Source organism: Argiope bruennichi, chromosome 6, assembly GCF_947563725.1.
Source record: "Argiope bruennichi chromosome 6, qqArgBrue1.1, whole genome shotgun sequence".
NCBI classification, from domain to species: domain Eukaryota; kingdom Metazoa; phylum Arthropoda; class Arachnida; order Araneae; family Araneidae; genus Argiope; species Argiope bruennichi.
The window spans coordinates 60,376,247-60,382,707 of NC_079156.1; the positions used below are offsets into that span (position 1 = coordinate 60,376,247).

At 28.2% G+C, this 6,461-nt stretch overlaps 1 long non-coding RNA gene across 1 annotated transcript; it reads left to right on the forward strand.

Annotated features, from left to right (window-relative positions):
• The first annotated feature begins 268 nt into the window (after positions 1 to 268).
• LOC129971175 (uncharacterized) lies at positions 269 to 3,884 on the forward strand. The gene is made up of 2 exons (XR_008784772.1): positions 269 to 433; positions 3,652 to 3,884. It is a non-coding gene; the product is annotated as an uncharacterized LOC129971175 (long non-coding RNA).
• The last annotated feature ends 2,577 nt before the right edge of the window (positions 3,885 to 6,461 follow it).

The window sequence follows — 6,461 nt, forward strand, 5'->3', positions numbered from 1 at the left end:
TACAATATTCAATTTAGTATCTTCGATCATTTGTTTCATGTATTGGTGAATACTGCACATACAAACAAAGTGTGTGTCACCTTGACTGGCTAATACACAATATTCGTTTCAATTCAGAAAATTTAGAGAAACCTATTTTTATGCTGATAAACTTTTCTTTAAAATGTTTATGTTTCTTTAAGAACACACATTATGAGTCTTTTTCAAAATTTTGATTTATTTCCATCTGCTTCAGCAACTGTTGCACAATCTGTAATACCTAGCATCATTCCACTAATTTCATCATAGTCATATAATGAATGTACAATTCCTACTATCTCTATTGGCAAGCTTTTCTCTGGTTTCAAGAAGCCTTTCTCTTTAAGAATTCTTTTTAATTGTCTGACCATGTAATTTGGTGCATATATTATCTTTCTAATGCTCCAATTTTCAGGTAAATATGTTAGAAGCATTAACTTTTTTACCCAATATGTATAACTGGAAAACTTAACTTTCAGATTTTTTAATAAAATCCGATTTCTCAGGATCATCACTTTTTGATGAACTTTCAGCAGCAACAACAACAAAACGTTTGTTTCATAGTTGTGGAACTTCATTTTACTTTCGATGTGCTACAATTTTTCTACAATTCTACCATTTTCTACTATTTTTAAAAATTATTAATTATATATCATAATTAGAATAATAATTAAGATTATTAGTTTAATTAATTTATTATTTAAATTTCAGTAAAATCATTATTTCATGAAAAGGAGATCCAGTTTTTATTTTTTTAACAATGAAGCCATTATCATCCAAAGTTCATATTTTGCCTTGTGATTTATAATAATTCATACTGTTCATAGAATTAATTAAAAAATTTTAAAATATGATCTTTAAAAAAAAATTAATTTTTTGTCCTTATATGAACCTGTATGATATTGCATATTATAAGAAAGAGCAAGCAAAATGGGAACTACCAATAAGCTTCAAACCCAATTAAGAAAATTTTTACAGCTATTTAAAATATGCTGTTCCTTGTTGTTAACACCATTTATGAGAACTTTGGAGCTCTATAATTCATAAACGACATATCTAATTAAAATTCCACCTTTTTCTAAGTCCATACCAAAAGTATACCTGTAACAAATTTAAAGAAAATCTGATTTGGTGAGAATAAAAATTTAATAAGCCATCTTTTCATACAGAATAATGCAAAGCACATTTCTCAGCATATTCAAACTAAAAAATTGCAATAGAAAAAAAATCTTCCTATGTTCTAAGTAAAAAGTAGATACGTTTTTATAACAGTTGTGAATTCACTTTTTAAACCAGCGAGAGTGTTTTCCCAGAAGCTTTCTTGCATACTCCCGAATAAAAGTTTTATCCTCCACATAAAATTGTGGACCTTGAGTAAGGCTGTAATAACTTGGATAGTTGGTGAATGATAATCATGAAATATAGAACTTTGGCATGAATCTAGCCTTTTTGATGAATTTATTGTAAGCGTTTGGATACACCACCAAAATTTCACACAAAAATATGGTTGTATTTACAAGATTCTATACTGAATATCATTGATAGAAATCATTGCATTTATTTGTTACTACTGTTTTAAATGCATGTTTTGAACAGACAGTCAACCCTATGATATATTTGGTCCATAATTTGATTTAAAAAAATCTATATATTAGATACTAAATGCACATCCATTGTATCAACCAAGTCTTTTACATTTTGAAATTATCGAGTTCACTTGTACTCAAACAACCAGATAGACAAGCTTCCTCTACATGGATTGAAATATGATAGAACAATATATACCAAATTTCATTTGTCTAGTTCAATGCAGTTTTTAGATATAAAGTTTACAAACATAATTCTAAAAATAGGGGTTTTTTTACGAACTCAGGGAGGTCTGAAACTAAGAGTTTCGTTAAAATCTCTATTCCAAATTCTTTGAAGATAACAGCACTGCATTTATCTATGTATATGAGAAAGTAAAAATTTAAAATAAAAAAAAATTATAACAAATGAATAATTTCAGGTCTTCGTCAATATCTGCTTTTATTAGTTAAGCCATAGAAAACTAAACAAAAGGAAATATTTTAAGAAAATAAATAACTAATACCTTTGATTAATGAAAAAAGCTATCTTAAACACATTTTGGATTCAAATTGAGAGTATTTTTTGACAATAATATTCATGTTTCATCATTTCCAGTAATAATAATAATAATAACAGCGCATGAAACTAAACTTTACATGAGCCCGAAATAAATTCAAATAGTTTTTAAGTGACAATTTTGTTATAAATTAGGCTTCAAAAAAATACTTAGATATTTTTTTAATTGAAATTATTCCTTCCCTCAAAATGCTTCACTATCTAAGTTTTAAAATACACAAAACTGCATTATACAGGAAAGGAAGAATTCATTGAAGTTGATCATGATATTTTAACACTTCATTAACCTGTTGGTAGTTTCAGTTTTAGGAATGAAGAATTATTGGTTTGGGATTCAATTTTGTTGAAGATTTGCAAAGCATCTGAACCTGTGTAAATGTAATATATGCATATATATACATGTAATAATTTCTACTGAATCCATGTTTCAAAATTTTCCTAGTCAATCAAATTCAAGCTTCACTATAATTTTTAACTTCTGAGTTGCACTGGTTATAGTTTTTCCCACAAAACCAAAATGCTGTGTCTGAAAATTTCTTTCAATACTTTCTCATGTTCCTACTTGGCATATGGAATTGGTTGACAATGCTTTAACAAAGAAAGATCAAAACTGGACTATTTCCTAGATTATTGTGAGGAATAAAAGTTGCAAAAGAACACCACATACATATTTCTTCAAAGAAATTTTTATGCACATAAAAACAATCACAGGTGATCAATAAATACTAGACAAGTTCTGAAGTTGGTAGGTATGGAATCAAGAGTTTCTTGTCACAATACATTGTGTAAGAAAGGTAAAGAAGATAGGGCTTTGTAATGAAACTGAAGAGGAGAGGTAAAAATGCAAACATGATTTAAAGGTTACAAAATCATATTTTTAAAAAAAAATAATGTAAAAAAAAAAGATTATGAACCGAATTATATTCCTTACAGCAATGATGAAAGGGCTGGTGAAGTTTCTGAAATAGATCCCATATGCAGGAAATTGAATACAGAAGTCACTGCTTATTTAACACTATGACAGTTTGCAGAAGGATATAGATCATATCACATCCTCATTAAGAAGGGCATTAGAGCTGCAATTCTATCTAATAGCTCTGAAAAAAAATGTAAAATATTAAAATAAAACCAATAGTTCAATATTACAGTTTTTCTAAAAAATTACTGAATTTTATATATTGTTGGCAATATACAAGAAAGCATTAAAAGATAATGATGAAAATGTAACTGCAGACCAAGCTAAAATATTAATTTTAACATAGGAATATCATATACGAATTATAAAGGCTATTACATGACCAAAATGAATGTTGACAGTACAAGTAATCATAATTCTAGTCATAGTGAAAGATGCACAATAATATTCAGATGATAAATATTGATAATAATAAAAGATTAATGCAAAGAACAGCTATTGAAAATGGTCAGAGGACATTACATTAGTATCATTATAAATTTCCAAACTGTACTACCATGAGTCATTTGCAGGTTTGTATAGGTTGTATGTGTAGCGGGTCACCACTAGCATGGAAAAAATGCCAACGAAGAAGAAGAGGAAACCAGTTCCAATGGAGAGAGGGGGAAGAACATGACCATTGACCCTTCACTATGGCTGAGGAAAGCGACTTCTTGCATCCCGATATATGAAATGAGACTACTTTTAAATCCAATGTTATTATCTAGTATTTATTTATTTTTAAATAAAGTTACTTTGTAAAGTATATATATATACTTATTTTTTATTCATCTCATATCATTAGCCCACCCATATAGCATTTATTTTTACTTACTTTTGAAGTTTGTTTGATTAGTTATACAATAAATCATAAATAGTTAAAATATAGTATTACAAATACATGTCAGACTTCAGATTTAGATAGATGTACCAACGATTTAAAAATATATATATTTTTACCTTTTAGGGATTTACTGCAAAAGTAAAAAATTTGTTTAAAAGTGCTGAAAGATATTCTGAAAACAAAATGTTTATAACAGTATAAATTATAGACTTCTCATTAGTATTAAATTAATTTGGTCAATAAAGCTTTTATTAAATGTAGCAGAATCAGACTTACTATTTATATGCAATTTATAATGAGCTGTTCAATATTTTATTTGCTGTTTTTCTTATCTTTTTATTAATAATAAATATGAAGAGTTTCTCAAAAGACTGGGTATTTATAGATAGAATAACAATAGAATATGTTAAACTCTTAAAATCATCCTTGGACCTCACATATGGAAGAATGCACTGATACTGACAATGTAAAACAAGATATTATTTTGACAATTTAATTGCAAATATAAAAATACATAAAATATAAACCAGATAATTGTATTCTGATGTGAGATTGCAAAAGTTTTATTACTAGCATTCATATATATATATATATATATATAAACACAATTTTTGTCATTAGAAAAAAAAAAAAAAAACTGCAGCAAAAGATATTGTCTTTACAACATACAGTACTGTGCAAATTAATTGGGACAAACTCCATTTTTTATAAATTTCTTCATTTCGCAGGAATTTTCTTCCTCAAACCAATTTCAACTGCATTTTCTTACAAAAAAGTCTAAACTGGCTTGTTCTAAATACTAGTTCTAAACTGGCTTGACCATGTGATCATCACATGTAGAGCATTTTACCATCAGTTGTGTTTCAATTGCTACAGGAGGTTGATTGTGTCTAGTTCTAATGCATATTAAAAAATGTATATATAACTCCCAGAAAAAAAGACTAGAATTGGTATCCTCAGTCAGCATATTTCAATAACAGTGAGGGATATTGCTGCAGCAGCTGGAGTTTGTAAATTAAGTGTTTCAAGGATTATTTATCAGCAAATTAAGTTTGGGACAGTTTCTCCAAAACGAAAGAATAAATGTGGATACAAACGCAATACAACACCTCATACATACACATTTTTTGTAAAAAATAGTAAAATGCACTCTTGCAAAACAAGTACAGATCAGATTAGAGAATTATTAGCTACTGGTGCGAGTATTGATTCATCAAAAATATGACGAAGGCTTATTGAAGCAGGAGGATGGGTAGGAAACCAGTAAAAAAAAAAAAAAAAAAAAAAAAAAGATAGTTGCAAATACCTGCAATGAAGAGAAAACTCTTGTATTGGGACAGGAAATATAAATCCTGGACTGCACAAGACAAGGTATTCAGCAACAAAACATTTTTTTGTGCAAGGGATTCAATCAACATTTGTCAGACGAAGTGTTGGAAAAAATCCATCAGAGAACAACATCTTGAACAAAAAGTTAAGCACCCTCAGAAGCAGATATTTTGGGGTCATTTTACAACGGTAGGACCTGTTAGCTTAGTACCAGTTGAAGGGATGATGAACTCTAAAAAATACATTTCAATACTAGAAGAAAAAATTGTGTCTCTGATGCAAATGTTTGCTGGTGGTGCTGGTGTCTTTCAACGAGATCTTGCTCCAAACCATCATTCCAAGGTGGTAAAGAATTTTTTTCAAGAAAAGGTATTAACAGTTTTGAATTGACCTGGTAATTCCCCAGACAAAAATATCATCAAAAATTTCTGGAGCATTGTGAAAAAACATGCGAGTAAAAGGGACTGTTAAACTAAAAGAAATATGATTGAGAATATCATAAAAGTTTGGTTTCATTTTGACAACATCAAAAATGTATGTTATAAATTAGTGAAATCCATGTAAAACATGTACAAGATCTCATTAAAGTTATAGGAGGACATATTTGCTACTAGATTCCAATACCATGCATGTAAATGAACCTATATTAATTAAACAACAAAGGTGAAACTTTTTGTGTTTCTCCCAATTAAATTACACAGTACTGTATAATACAAATCTAAAATATGACCTTTGTATGAATTCAAAAACAAACTATGAAATAACTTTTCGATTTAATGCATTTGCAATGCACAAAACAAAATGAGATTTATCTCTATCTAAGTGAAGAAAAGAAAGATTATCCAAACTTCAATATTAAAAAAAAAAAGACATAAAAGGCAAAACATGATTAAGAAAACTGTGCCAAAAATATCTCATAGACTTTACAGAAAATCAGTTCATAATCTTCAGAATGCTCAATGGAATGATAGTAATCTGTATAAATAAAAAATTTCTTAGGACAGAACTAAAAGATATAATATTGCTTACAAAATATAAGAAAATTTCAATACTTCAATACTTTCAATAAGAAAAGGAAATTTTAATAAACTTTCAAGCATAAGGTAATTATCAATTTCTCTACAAAAAAAAGTGCCATTTCGTATCGTAAGAAAATGCCGATTTTTGTTT